The sequence below is a fragment of the Bubalus bubalis genome, chromosome 4 (genome assembly GCF_019923935.1).
Source record: "Bubalus bubalis isolate 160015118507 breed Murrah chromosome 4, NDDB_SH_1, whole genome shotgun sequence".
Taxonomy (NCBI): Eukaryota; Metazoa; Chordata; class Mammalia; order Artiodactyla; family Bovidae; genus Bubalus; species Bubalus bubalis.
The window spans coordinates 150,325,127-150,340,479 of NC_059160.1; the positions used below are offsets into that span (position 1 = coordinate 150,325,127).

Here is a 15,353-nt window from a genome sequence, read left to right on the forward strand (position 1 = left end):
AATGTTCAGATGATTTTATGAGATGCCTGCTTGGTCTTCTACACTGTCCTATGGAGCCTCACAGTGTTTCGTTATTTACCTCTTACCAAAGCCCAGTGAGAATAAAATGATTATCCCCTTTTGGTTTGAGAATGTGCAGAATTTCTCCCCTTCACTTCTAGTTTTCTCTCCCCACAAGCCTCAGTGGCACTCAATGAGTTTGATTAAAGTTTCTAAGGCATCAGAGATACTATCAAATCAACCACCTTAGGTGACAATCAACATTGTCACAATGAATGTCACAATGATTGTCACAAGAATGACAATCAATCATTCTTCTCAGCAGAGTTCAGTAGCCTAAGTGCCTAGCACTTCAGTGCTCAAAAGATGTTTGTGGAGTGCAATCAATGGCCCAGTGGGGGGAACACCTCTGGGCTATGTTTCCTTTGGCAAGTGGTGGCCTGAAACATTTGAGGTCTTGCGTTTGAGTACAGGGTAGACTCATGGAAGGTGGTGTTGTTCAGCTGCTCAGTTGTCTCCGACTTTTTTTGACCCCATGGACTGCAGCATGCCAGGTTTTCCTGTCCTCCACCATGTCCTGCAGCTTGCTCAAACTCATGTCCATTGAGTCGGTGATGCCCTCCAACCACCTAATCCTCTGTCGTCCCCTTCTCCTCCTACCTTCAATCTTTCCCAGCATCAGTCTTTTCTAATGAGTTGGCTCTTTGCATCAGGTGGCCAAAGTAGTGGAGCTTCAACTTCAGCATCAGTCCTTCTGATAAATATTCAGGATTGATTTCCTTTAAGATTGAGTGGTGTGATCTTCTTGCAGTCCAAGGGACTCTCAAGAGTCTTCTCCCAACACCACAGTTCAAAAGCATCAATTCTTTGGTGGTCAGCCTTCTTTATGGTCCAGTTTTCGTATCCATATGTGACTACTGGAAAAACCATGGCTTGTTAGGAGGTTTTCCCTCCATCCTTTCCCCAATCCCTGACTTTGGCCAGGATGCTTCATGTCTCAGGGCTCAGTGTTTCTTCTTTTTCTGTTTCTATTTCTAACTTTACTTCTTCTGTTTCTTCTCCCTTACCTTTATTATTTAAAAGCACAAATGATGTCACCCTACTTGTGTTCTCTGCAGGGTCTGCTGTATACATCAACAATATTCAGTAAATATTGGCTACATTAACACATCTTCAGAGCTTTTTCTTTCACTGTCCCCAACTTTGCTACTGAGCCTTCTTTCTACCACGGGGCTCTTCTGCCACATTCTCCAAGTTTTGCTTGTAGACTCAAAGGCCTTGCCATGTCTTCAGTTTCCCTGCCCTACTTCTTCAGAAGAAAAGGGAGCCTTTTTGCCATTTGCTGGTGGGGGACTGGCCTTTTCAGCAAGGATGGTGGGGTGTGGGGGTGAGAAGTGGAAGCAGTGGCCTGAGTAGCTGGCTGATGTGTGGAGACTTGTCCTCCACCAGGCTTGAGAGGTGGGGAAATTGGGGAGTCTGGTGGGGATTAGCTTTGCTGGATCATCAGCAGCATCTTCAGCCTCTTTCCCTTTCTAACTAGCCACCAAGTTGTGAAGATTGATTTTCCCTTTGACATGGGGGCTTCACAAGCACTTCTGGAATGAATGAATGAGCTATCTCTTGCAGAACTGAAGTGTGAAATGAGTCAGTAAACATGCCAGAAGGAGGCTGGAGGCTATGGAAACCGATGTAGATTGGCTCAAAATGTCATGAAAATGAAAAAGCCTTTCTAGGGAGAATGCTGGTCCCCCTGCCCCTAGGTGCTTCTGCTTCAGTCCGCCTCACCTTCATCTAGTAGCCTCCTGAAGTGTCTCCTCTCAGGCCCACTTCCCCAAAACTACTTTAATCAGACCTTCTGTTGCCTCAAGCCCTCCTGGGTGACCTGTGTTCTGCCAAAAAAAAAAAAAAAAAGAAAAAAGTTTCATATGCCTTAGCTCCTCCCCTTCCACCTTCTTACTGTGAGAGCATCTACTGCCCACGCAGACTGGCCATCCAGCCAGAGTGGGATCTTCTTCCTCATACCAGGACACCCTCCTCGGTCTCATCTTTGCTTCTGAGGCTCCGTTTTGTAGTATCCGGCTTCCCCTCCCCTACCTCCATCGGAGTAGATCATAGTGCTTGAGTGTGGTGGGTGCCCCGGGTCCAGCTGCTTGATTCCACACTGCCAGACTTCCTAGATGTGTGACTTGGGGCAGGGTTCTTAACCTCTCTGAGGTTTCAGTTTCCTCCTGTGCAAAATGGATATAATAATGGTACCTACCTCTTAAGTCACTGGGTAAATGAAATGCAACAATGCATTTGTGTGCCTGGCACACAGAAAGTGCTCAAAGTGGTTATTACTATTATCCCCCGGGTTCTTTCTTACCTCTGAATTCCTGGAGTACTGTCTGGGCCACTCATCTGGCACTTAATTGTCTATTAATTGATGATATCTTTTATAAGCTATTCATATCGTTTATCTTTTGTATGTGTGTGTTCAACTTCCCAATTAGATTTTAAGCTCCTCTAGGGCTGAACCAGATGGCTTCTTTTCTGGAAGCACAGAGTCTTAACCACTGGACCACCAGGGAAGTTCCACAAATGAATACTTACTAAAATGAGGGATAAAATATCCAGTGCTTGCATCAGTTTAGTTCAGTCGCTCAGTCGTGTCCGACTCATAACCATGATTTCCCTTACATCATCACAGTAATCTTATAAAGCACGCAGTGTTATTTTCATCTTCTAGATGAGGAAACCAAGGTTTGTAGAGAGAAAGTCGCTTGAGTTCCAAAGGTAAGAGCTCTTTCCTGCCTCACAGTGGCCTCCTTCAGCTTTCATAAATTCTGGCACTGGCTTCCTCTTATGCTCTGATGCCCAAACACGTCTCTCTGGTAGCCTAGGTCAGTATCTCCAACAGCTTTCTTTTCACATGCCCATTTTGAGAGAGTCTTTTGAGGTATTTCATGAAATGGAAAAAGCTGATTTATGAAAGAGCAGGGGCATACACACACCCATGGTTAATGTATGTTACCTACGGACTTCCTTGGCTGTCCAGTTAAGGACAGTTAAGGCTCTACCCTTCCACTGCAGGGGGTGAGGGTTCAATCCCTGGTTTGGGAACTAAGATCCCACATGCTCTGTGGCCAAAAATAAGTAAATAAATAAAAATTTTAAAATGCATGTCATCTAGAAAGCAGGCTATAAGGTGTTTATGTGACCAACACGTTAGGGGGTGGAATTATGAGTGAGTTTAGCTTTCTTCTTACCTGCTTACTGTAGTTTCTACCGCAGACACTTATCACCGTTATGCTGTGCTGTGCTGAGTCACTCAGCTCTGTCTGACTCTTTGTGATCCCATGGACTGTAGCCCGCCAGGCTCCTCTGTCCATGGGGATTCTCCAGGCAAGAATACAGGAGTGTGTTGCCATGTCCTCCTCCAGGGAATCTTCCCAACCCAGGGATCGAACCCAGGTTTCCCACATTACAGGCAGATTCTTTACCGTCTGAACCATCAGGGAAGCTGAAGAATACTGGAGTGGGTAGCCTATCCCTTCTTCAGGGGATCTTCCTGACCCAGGAATCGAACCGGAATCTCCTGCATTGCGGGTGTATTCTTTACTAACTGATATTTGAGGGAAGCCCTTATCACCTTTACAAACAGAGGTAAAACAATACAAGTTCTGTTCGTTTAACGGAGAGGAGGCAGCGCTGTCAGAACTCTCTTTGCTCCCTTGCCCCTTCCAGTTTCCTTTTACTAAAACCTGCTCCCCATCAGAGGCAACTTCTTTCCTCTCCTTCCTTCCTCCAGGCACAGAGCCAGGTGGGCAGAGGCCCATCCCTGGTACTTAATTAGTCACAGGTTTGAAATGCAGGGGCGGGTTGGAGACAGAGGAGTGATTGGTGTGGGGTGGGAATTTGGGGATTCTTTTATCCCCTGCATCTCAAAGGCTGACAGGCTCTTGAGGGGTGGAAATGACTGGTAATTAGTGAACCTTCTACGCAGGCACTAAAGACGCACTTCACAGTCTGCATGACCTCTGCAGCCCGGTGAGGCTTTGTTATGTAGATGCTCTTAATTGGGTGAGTCACTTACTGCAAACAGCTTTGGGAGAGAGAACCGTGGGCTGTTTCTGGGAGGCTTCCTACCAGAGGTTCTGACTTAGGAGCTGGGGGCGCTGGCAGCAGTGGCCTCTTAGAGGCTCCACTCAGACTGGTAGAAGTGGTCCCCATGTCTGGGAGTCAGCAAGCACGGTGAGCCGTTAGGGGGCATGTTAAGTGTTGGCCTTCATCGTCTTCCTGCCTCTGTTCTCCTTCTCTATTTCCCAGTTTATAGATCACCTCTTCTGGGCAAGGCTGAGAGTATTTTGAAATATAAACTGGGTTCCCTACAGTCAAGGAACTGACCACCTAGTTGGGAAGATAGTGGCAGAAACAAATGCACATAACAACATCAAGTTGTAGGCATCAATGCCAAGCACACAGGAGAGCCTTTTAATGATGTTTCAGACCCCAAAGCAGTCATCAAGGGTTGGAACATTGGAGAACACTTGTCAACAAGGTGAGCAGCCCTTGGAAGTGGTTTGGGGAGAGGAATTCCCCAGGATGAGGAGACGTTAGGAACAGAGGTACTGCCAGGTCACTGTCACACCATAGCACACCCCAGCACTCTGAGCTGGGCTCAGACGGCAGGTGCATGGAGTGCAATGGGAGTGGCTCACCAGGTCCTCAAGTGTGCTGTGCTCACATAACTGTCTCGTGCTGCTGTTGATTCTAGGATGTCCTGTCTCCTGCTTTCCTCAGAGGAGGGCACACTGTGCGTAGACTTTATCTTATTTTAAAAATTCAAGTATGATTGATATACAGTATTGTTATTACTGCTGTACAGTAAAGTGATTCAGTTATATATAATACATTCTTTTTTGATATGTTCTTTTCCAGATTTATCATATGATACTGAATATAGTTCTCTGTCTTATACAGTAGGACCTTGTTATTTATCCATTCTATATGCAAAAGCTTTCCTCTGCTAGCCTCAATCTTTTGTACCATCCCCCCAACCCCCACCGCCTTGGCAATCACCAGTCTGTTCTCTATGTCTGTGAGTCTGTTTATGTTTCACAGATAGGTTCACTTGTGTCATATTTTAGATTCCACATGTAAGTGATATCATGAGATATTTGTCTTTCTCTCACTTACTTCACTTAGTATGATACCCTCTAGTTGCATCCATGTTGCTGCAAATAGCATCATTTCATTCATTTTCATGGCTGAGTAATATTCCATTGTGTATATACACCACATCTTCTTTATCCATTCCTCTGTTGATGGACATTTCGGTTGTTTCCATGTCTTGTCTATTGTGAATAGTGCTGCTGTGAGCATTGGGGTGCCTGTATCTTTATGAATTTGTAGACTTTTAAATGCATCAGAAATGCATTTGCATTTCTGCCTCTGCCCAGAAATTCTCAACCCATTATTTTGGTGAATGGCACAGTCTTGGCTCCCTCACCCCTGACTCCCAAACAGACATCAACTCTTGGCAATTGGGCTGCAGTCTTTTTGCAATCTCTCCTATCAGGCCCCCACCACCCTCCGTGGGGGTGGGAGTGTCCTTTCAGAGCCTGTGAGGACATTTTCCTGTCCCTGCTCGCCCCCTCCTGATCTGTCCTTCCCATTACTGTGAGACCAGTGGTCCTCCAGCACAAACGTGACCACTTTTCTCCTGTTGTGTTCACAGTGGGGTCTGTTCAGCTCTTTATGATTTGGCCTTTGCCTACTTCTTCTGCTCTCTTCCTGTCTGCAAGGTCACCAGTGACCTCCCTGTTGTTAAACTCAATGGTGAATTCTCTGTCCTCAGTTTACTTGACCTTTAGTAGCACTGGACAGGTTAATCACTCCTTCTTTTATTCCAATATTTTATTTACAAAAAAATTGCAAACTTATGAAAAATTTAAGAACAGGATGATGAATGCCCAGTGCCTTCACCTAGACTCTTTAGCTCTTAATGTTACCATGTAACACGTGTCATTTTCTCTCTCGTACACACACACACGTTTCCCTCCAATCCCAAATCATATGCAAGCTGTAGGCATCTTGATGTTTATCTTAATTTCTTCAGCTCACATCTCTTAAGGAGAGAACATTCTCTTATGAAACCTCAGTACAATTAGCACACCTGAGAAAAATGATGTTAATTTAATATAATCAGTTATATCATTAAAAGGTTCCAATTAAAACATTTCCAATTATCTGAAATGTCTTTTTAGTTTTTTCCCCCAGTTCCAATAGCCAGTAAAAGATCATGCATTGCTCTTGGTTGTCATGTACAACCAAGTACATGTACAACCGTGTACAACCATGTACAACTCCCTGTACTCCCAAGATTAGTGCATTTTAATCTAGAACACTCAGCCCCCCTTTTGGCCCCACGATATGACATTTTGGACAGTCTAGTCCCAAGGTCTTTTTTTTTTTTTTTACTTTTAAAAATTGAGATATAGTTCATTTATAATATTATAATAAGTCTCAAGTGTACAATATAGTAATTCACAAATTTAAAGATTATGTTCCATTTGTAATTATTAAAAATTTGGCTGTATTCTCTATGCTATACATATATCCTTGTAGCTTATTTATTTTATACATAGTTGTTTGTTCCTCTGAATTCCCTACCTTGATCTTCCCCACCTCCCTGCTTCTCTCTCCCCACTGGTAACCACTAGTTTGTTCTTTTATGTCTGTACTCTGTTTCTTTTTTAAAAAATATTCACTAGTTTGTTTTATTTTTTAGATTCCATAGGTGAGTGATAAGGTAAAATATTTGTGTTTCTCTATCTGACTTATTTCACTAAGCATAATACCCTCCAAGTTAGAACCGTTGTCTTAAAGAATGTTCCACTTTTTGATTTGCCTGCTTCCTATGAGTAGACTCTGGCCAAACATTTTGGCAAGAACAGCATGTGGGTGGTGTGTACTTCCTCTTGTATCACATCAGAGGTCTGTATTGTCAGGTTGTCTCATCACTGGATGCCAACTTTGAACTCTTGGGTAAGTGGTGACTGCCAGATCTCTTCAGTGTAAAGGTACACTCTTCCCTTTGTAATTTATAGGCAATCTGTGGAATGATACATTGAGACCATGTGAATTTCCTGTTTACCCAATGCTTTCAACAGCCTCTGGTGATCCTTGACTGAATTGGTCATTATGCTGGAACTCCATCCCTTTGATCACTTTCTTTCTTTGGCTTCTGGGGTCTGACTTGCTTTTGGTTTGTCCTTACCTCTCCAGCTGCTCATTCTCAGTCTCTCTGTGGTTCCTCCCCTTTTCCTTGACTTCTAACTGTTAGTACTCTAGGGCCCAATCTTCAGATCTCTCTCCTCTCTTGTGGCTTTAAATGACATCTAAAAGCTGAGGACTCTGAAATTTCTAACTCTGGTACAGATCTGTTTCCTTCACTTTCATATGTTCAACTTTCTCCTTGACATTTCCACTTGTCTGTCTCAAAGTCATATCAAACTTCTCAGGTCAAGTGATCCCGATTCCCTGCTTCCCTTAATTTGCTCATCCATTTCAGTGTGACAGCTCCATCCTTCTATTGCTCCGGTCAAAATCTTGGACTTACCCTTGACTCCTGTGTTTCTCATACCCTCCATGTCATATCCATCAGGAAATTCTGTTCATGTCATCTTCAAGATGTATTAGGGTGCTGTTCCCTGTCTCCTGGATTCTTGCCATAGCCTGCTGTTTGATTTCCCTGCTTCTGCCCTTCCCTTCCCTGGTCCGTTCTAAATACAGTAGCCAGAACAATACTTACAAAATGTGGGTCCTCTGCTCATGCCTCCTTATCCCCATCTTGGAGAGCAAGGCCAAGTCCCAGCTTCAGTCTGTCAGGTGATAGATGATCTGTCCCCCATCCCCACCCTAAACCCTGCCCTTGCTCACTCCACTTCAGCCACTCTGACATGTTTGCTGTTTCCCAAACCTGCCAAGGCCTGCTTGGCAGGGACTTGGCACTTGCTGTTCTGGCTGCCTGGAACATTTTTCTCCTAGTTGTCCACCTGGTTCTCCCTTACTTCCGGCAAGTCTTGGCCTACGTATCACTTTCTTAGTGGGGCCTTCTGATCACCCTATCTACCCCTAACACTTTTCTTTTTTGTTGTACCATGTGGCGTGTGGGATCTTAGTTCCCTGACCAGGGATCGAACCCATCCCCCTGCAGTGGAAGCATGAAGTCTTAACCACTGGATCGCCTACCCCTGGTACTTTTTATCCCTTTTCTCTGCTGTATTGTTCTCTTACTTAGCACCACCTGACATATTCTGTATTTTCTTTTTTATATCTACCTCTTTAGGTCTTCCCCATAGCTCAAATGGTAAAGAATCTGCCTGTAACGTAGCAGACCCGGGTTCAATCCCTGGGTCGGGAAGATCCTCTGGAGAAGGGAATGACAATCCACTCCAGTATTCTTGCCTGGAGAATTCCATGGATAGAGGAGCCTGGCAGGCTACAGTCTATGAGATTGCAAAGAGTCGGACACAACTGAGTGACTAACACTACCGCTACTACTACTGAAAGTAAGCTCTGCAAGAGTAGAAACTTTATCTTCTGTACTGCCTTGTCCCGACATTAGTGTCAAGCATGCAGCCAACACTCAATAAATATTTTTGAATAAATGAATTCAATGAATGAATTTCCATTACCTCAGGATAAGCTATAAACCCTCCGAGTTCAAGTACCAATAATTTGGGAATTCCCTGGTGGTCCAGTGGTTAGGACTCCATGCTTCTACTGCAGGGGGCACTGATTCGATCCCTGGTTGTGGAACCAAGATCCCGCATGCCATGCAGTATGGCCAAAAAGAAAAAACAAAAAACAAAAAAACCCTAAAACAAATAAGTACCAAAAATCTAAAGTGTATTCTTTGCCTGCCAGTTTGCAGTAGATGGGCAACCAAGGTGTCTCTCAGATTGGGGTTCAGGGCTCAGATCACACCACGAGATGGAATCCATGAATCCAGCATTGGCGTGTGTCTCTTGTGAGTGCACTTATGTCTGTGTGTGTTTGTGTGCTTCTGTGTGTCTGTGAGAGTCTGTGCCGGTGTAGTCATCTATCAGGGTCAGTGATGCTTCTGCGTTTTCTTCTCCAGGAAGACCGCAGGTGCTTCACAGGGCTGTAGGACTCTGTGTGCCTGTGCCTGTCTCTGCTTCTGGCTGCAGCATCCTGAAGCCTCAGCCCCTCTGTGCTCTGAAGCTGAGGAGCCATCCAAAGCCTGGAGTGGCTGTCTTGGGTACTCATCTTTCTGGTTGGGGTGACACTCTACCCTTGGAAGCACTTGAGTCCAGGTTCACCACGCAAGCACAGCAAAGTGAGAACACGACAACACGACACTGGGAGAACACACAGAGCTTTTGCATTTGCTGTTCCCTCGGCCTGGAAAACCCTTCTACCAAGTCTTCTCATCGCTGGCCCCATCTTACTATTCAGGCTTCGGCGCCAATTTTGCTCCCCTTAGAGAAGCCTCCCCAGAACACCCCACAGCCATCTGAAGCTGTGCGGTTTGTGTCCCCCCAAATTAGCACCCCGCCCCCACTCTTTATTGCATTGTCTACTTTTGTCTTTATAGCAGATGTCAGTGCTACCTGAAATTATGTATTTCACATACGTGAAATTACATTATTTATCTGCTTGTTACCCGTGTCTTCCGTGTAAACCTCGTGGGAGTAAGGACTGTCTTTGTCTTGGTCCTTGTTCTGCCCCTGGTGCCTGTCGTGTAGTAGGTGCTCAGGAAATTTGTTGACATTCTCCTTATTTTGGGGAGCTGTACCTACTTATGTGTGTGATGTGCGCAGGTTGCTCAGTTGTGTCTGACTCTTTGTGACCCTATGGACTATACAGTCCATGGAATTCTTCAGGCCAGAATACTGGAGAGGGGAGCCGTTCCCTTTTCTAGGGGATCTTCCCAACCCAGGGATTAAACCCAGGTCTCCTGTATTGCAGGCGAATTCTTTACCCGCTGAGCCACCAAGGAAGTCCTACTTAACTTGTGTTTTTATTTTACTAATAAATAGTTTCTTAGATTCGTTAGTTTACATTTAAGGAAACTGAGGCCATTAGGAGTGAAAGATTCTGCATGGGCTCCCAGCTGGCTGGTACAGAGCTAGGTCTTGAACCCAGGACTCCTAGGCCAGGGCGTTGGCCACTCTAAGGCATGACCAGCCCTTCATCTGACCCTCAGCACCGGTGAGGTCAGGTGTAGCTGCCACCTCTTTGGCCCCTGGCTCAGAGCTGCAGAGAGAGCTGGGGTTCCTTTCAAAGAAGTGAGAAGAGACGCAGAATTAATATTGGTAAATTACGCCAGAACCCTTGCATGTATGTTATTATTATTGCCCCCATATATTCTAAAATAATCCCTGTAAATAATTATAAAAATAAATCTCAGTGACAAATTCTTTCTTTTCTTTTCTTTCCAGGAACACATTTATTCATCCTAATCTCTTCATGGGTAGGACAAATTGGAGCACTGGGTAGTGAATACAATTTGCAAATAGGCAATATAAGTAGAGAGAAAATTAATATGTATTCCTCAGCACTCTAAAAGGAGAGGAAGAACATTAATAGCCATTTCCTTGCAGATATAACTTTGAAAATGTTATTTCTGATCCATCAGCGTGGGGCTCCATATGAGGAAAATGGTTACAACGTGACAAGAAGTGATTAGATGTGAAATGGCATCTTTCTGGCGCTCCTCCCGTCTCTTTATCCTGTTCTTACTGGGACTTAGGAGGAATTCTGTGTTATTTTGTTCAGCAGATCACAGAGCTGGCCTGGGGTCTGCTGCTCATTGGCTGGGTGACCTTGGGCTGTTTCCTTTCACTCTCCCAGCCGTGGTTTCCACAGCAGTCGCTGGAGCAGATGACGTCTGAAGCCACAGTGCGTTTGGATGATTACAAGTCCTCACTGCTTGAAGTACCTGAGAAAATAAGAGATGCTAGGGCACCACCTACCGAATCAGAATCTTCAATTTCTGAGTTCATATACTTTTTTTAAAGTGACATGCCTGACGTCTCATAATTTAAAAAAATTTTTTTACTGAGGTGTAATTGATTTACAGTGTCACGTTACCTTCAGGTGGTGTTTGTTGTTTAGTCGCTTAGACGTGTCCCAACTCTTGCAACCCTATGGACTGTAACCTGCCAGGCTCCTCTATCCATGGGATTTCCTAGGCAAGAATACTGGAATGGGTTGCCATTTCCTCCTGCAGGGGATCTTCCCGGCCCAGGGATCAAAACGGCATCTTCTGCATTCACAGGTGGATTCTTTACCACTGAGCGGCCAGGGAAGCCCAGTTTCAGGTATACAGCAAAGTGAATCTCATATGCAAATATATATGTTCACTCTTTTTTAGATTATTTTCCCATATAGGCCATTACAGAATGCTGAGTAGAGTTGCCTGTGTTATACAGTAGGTCCTTATTAGTTATATATTTTATATATAGTAGTGTGAATGTATCCATCCCAATCTTCCAGTTTTTCCCTCCTCCTTCCTTACCTCCCAGTGACAGTAAGTTTATTTTCTATATCTGTAACTCTGTTTCAGTTTTGTAAATAAGTTCATTTGTAGCCTTTCTAAAGATTCCCTATATAAGCAATATCGCATGATATTTGTCTTTCTCTGGTGAATTCTATATATATTAATTGAAGTTGGGGGAGGTTTTTCCTCTAAGTGGCAGAAACTCGTCAAGCCAAGCTGGGATTCTGGAAGGGTCACTGGGCCTTAGACCCTGCTCCCTTCTTCCCCACTGGCCAGTATAAAGTTGAAGAGTGTCGTCTGGTCAAGGATTCCTTTCCCTTTCCGAATCTGAACCCCTGTCGCCACATCAGGGATGACTCTCTTCTGCGCTCAAGCTAAGGACCTGGAGTGTCTGGCAAGTTCCAGGCAAATTGGGGAATATGATTTGTTTTTCACTGCTGTCTTCAGGATTTGTGAAAATAATGCTAAGACATCAGCAGATAGCAGTCTCATTTGTAAATTCTTATTTTTTTCCCTGCTGGTCTCCTCCTATCTTGTCTTTAATTACAGAAGTAATAAGCGCAGGTCGCAGAAATCACAGAAGAAAAGCAGAAGCTCCTTCCCACACCGCTTCCCCAAAGCTGCTCCCTTCTCTGCTCCTGGTGGATATTTGCACTTCAGTAGAGAGAAAACAGCAGAACCTTTTAAGATCTAAAGAGAAGGGAAATCAGAGGTGCTGAGAATTAAATAATAGTAATTATAATTAGGATACTAGTAAATAATAATATACTAATGTCTGTGCAATGAATACTCATGCCAGGCATTATGATGACATTTAATATACATGAAACAAATGAATTGTTCAGAATGGGAAAGCAGAGAGGTGTTCTGAAGTATAGATCATCCTCAAGTCGCCTCACTAGTGTGCACAAACTGCCAAGAGGGCCCTGGAAAACTCCCCTCTCTCCTATACTTCCCCAACCCCTTTTAGGCTGAAATGAGTCTGCTTGAGCAACAAAGAGCATTTTGTATGCAGACCTTCTGCCTTTTTTTTTTTTTTTTTTTTTTTTAATTGAAATCTGAATGTGGTGAGTCTGAACTAGGGGCTGGGGTGTGATTAATGACAGCAGCCATCTTAACCTGCTCAGAGGCTGGGCCTGAAAGAAATGAGGCCAGGCCGAACAGAAATTCAGTTAAGGATAGGGAGGAATGTGAATAAAACTTTGTTAACTGGCCCCTGTCCTTCTTTCAGCTGCTGATGCATGGAGTTGGAAGATTTAAGGAATCAGTTCCTGTTTGTCTGGTTCTGGCCGACCCTAGAATCAACTCCCTTGATTGGAAATAAACAGGATTTTCCTTTCTGTCCCCAGGAATGTGACGGAGGAAGGACTCTAGGGGAAAAGGCCTCGTCTGCCAAAGAATAATAATAATAACAAAGATGACAGTAGGAATAAAATATTGCCCTCTTCATCGAGGGCGATAAGGAAGTATCCCGTTATATGTGTTGAGCCTTCTCACTCTGCATATACATATGTTAGAACTTCAGAATGTTGCCCAGGTTTGATTTGAACTTTTGTCCTGTGGCTGTCTTGAGTGTGCTGAACAAATTGGGCTACATGTCTCACCTTTGGTTTCAGAAAATAGGACCCCAATTACAGCACTTCATGTTGACATAGTACCTTAAATGCCTGAGTATGAACCTCTTTCCTGGAGGGTGTGTCTGTGTCATGAGTGCCCCCAGTGCCTGGCATGGGGCCTAGCCTTTGGAAACTGGGGCAGAGGGGCTGTGATAATAAATGGGTGAGGCAGGGAGTCCTCCAGCTCCCTCTCTCTTGGCTGAGGAATGGGATGAACCTGGATGACTGCGTGAACCTTCCCTTCCCCTTGGTGCTCCTGGGGCAGGGACAGGAAGAGCTTTATGCAGGGAGAAACCCCAAGAAGACTCAGTCTCTCTGTTGATTTCTGCAAACTCCTTGTGCTCAGAAGGAATCATTTGCGCACTTCTGGGCCAGCTGTATATGAGTTGGCTCTCTCCCCTCCCAAGGGGAGGTCCATGTTACCTGAAGAAACTTACCTTTTGCTATTTCTATTAAATTTCCCTTTTTGGTTAAGAAGGTGATGAGGTAGAAGAATGTCCCTGCCCTGCTCACTCTTCTGATCTTCCTTGGTTCAGAGATACAGATACTTTTTCTCCTTCTCCTCTCCCTCCTGCTCCTTCTCCTCTCCCTCCCGCTCCTTCTCCTTGTTCCTCTGTTCTGAAGACTGACTTCCCAAAGCTGAGGGGAGTAAGGAGAGGTGAATCCAGTCTGTTCCTAGAGAAGCCCTCCTCCACTACGTTAAACAGATTTTTACTCTGCTGAATAACTTTCAATAGCTCCCTATTGTCATCAGTTTACATTTCTAACATTAAAGCCCACTTTAATATGAGCTGTCTTGAACTTTGTTCTTTGTGATTTCCCATGAGTTTGCTCTCTCCCCGGAGTCAAATAGCCTTCCTAGTGTGTTCACTTAGTGGAGACGAGTGGTTGGAGAGGCATTTGAGGCAAAACCAACAGCCAAAAGGCAAGCAGAGGAAAGGAGGCCGGAGAGGCAAAGGTTGATGGGATATAAAAGGTCTTGAGGGACGTAAGTATGATGATTGGGGCTCAAGATTTTGGGCTGTATTAGACTGAGAGGAGGTCATTGAAAGATTTCAGGTAGGGTCAAATCCAGCTTTTAGAATGATAGCTGTGGGGCTATGTAGAGAAGGGAACTGCAGTGAGGGGGTTTGGAAAAGTGGCAAAGACCCCTGCTGACTTCAGTGTCATTGGTGGATAGGGTCTGCAGAACAGACTTTCTGTGCTCAGAAGACATAGCCATGTATGGAGGCAGGGGCATGGATGAAATGACCTTAGGCACCCTCCCCCTGGTGGGAGGGAAGAGTGGGGTTCCAGTTTCATTTCTGAGTAGGTTTCAGTTTATTTCCACATGTTGTCTCATTTGGGTCAAAGCCCTTTTAGGAAGGCCAAGGGGAAAGGTCCCCGGGGAGGGCAGAGTATCACTTCCTCTTTTTTCAGGCAGGAAAGGCAGACAAAAGTGAACAATGGACCAGAGAGGATGCGTCCAGCAGAGAAGGAGGGAGGAGCCGGAGGAGCTGGCCCAGGGCAGGAGGCATCGGAAGATTCCCTTTGATCCCCCTTATCTCTGGAGGGCAAGCTTGCTTATTTGGCCAGTGGGGCTTTTTGTTGCAGCATTTCCTGGAGCCCCCCAAAGTAAACACAATCAAGCGTGTGTTCTTACAGCTCTACTTTACTGTGTTTGCTCCTTCCAACAGAGAGAAAGAGCAGGCGGGTCAACCCTCCGAAGTCACCCCCACTCATCAGAGTGCTGACAATAAAGATGCATGTTACAGTGCATTAGCACCACGCCGGAGAGAGAACTGTGATGGCCACAAAATGCTGAACCACCATCGCAGTCCTCATCATCAACTGAACAACTAGGGCTTTCTAAGACCTAAGGTTTAGATCTATGGAGTAATAAAACAGGAACAATGAAAAGGCCTGTGAACACCCTCTTTGATGGAGGTGGGAAGCTATAGTCATCAATAAGTCTACTGAACTGAGGTACTTGCAATGCTCATGAGACCTGGAGTCTGGTGTGTCAGGAGTCAGTTTTCCCTTCTCTGTTCAAATAGTGCCTATGCCCACTGGTATGAAAGGAGCAGGGTGGAAAGGCTAGTTACCGCTGGGCTGGCTCTCAGTTGCAATAGGGGATGGGTGATACATGAAATTGAACTGGAATCTGGTAATTTTTTTGCCAGCAAGTCTGTCCAGTCAAATATATGGTTTTTCTAGTAGTCATGTATGGATGTGAGAGTTGGACC

At 44.9% G+C, this 15,353-nt stretch overlaps 1 protein-coding gene and 1 long non-coding RNA gene across 5 annotated transcripts in view; both read left to right on the forward strand.

The window, feature by feature from the left end:
• LRMDA (leucine rich melanocyte differentiation associated) overlaps window positions 1–15,353 on the forward strand; it is a gene marked incomplete at its 5' end in the record, with an annotated part of 1,193,353 nt that overhangs the window by 6,778 nt on the left and 1,171,222 nt on the right. The gene's annotated exons all lie outside the window — the stretch shown is intronic.
• On the forward strand, window positions 3,539–13,918 carry LOC123333480. 4 transcript variants are annotated; one of them, XR_006641029.1, is made up of 5 exons: window positions 8,411–8,555; window positions 10,789–10,911; window positions 11,291–11,333; window positions 12,062–12,224; window positions 12,744–13,918. It is a non-coding gene; the product is annotated as an uncharacterized LOC123333480 (long non-coding RNA). The 4 variants fall into 4 exon arrangements; XR_006641027.1 differs by lacking the exons at window positions 8,411–8,555; window positions 10,789–10,911; window positions 11,291–11,333 and adding exons at window positions 3,539–4,062; window positions 4,309–4,540; XR_006641028.1 differs by lacking the exon at window positions 10,789–10,911.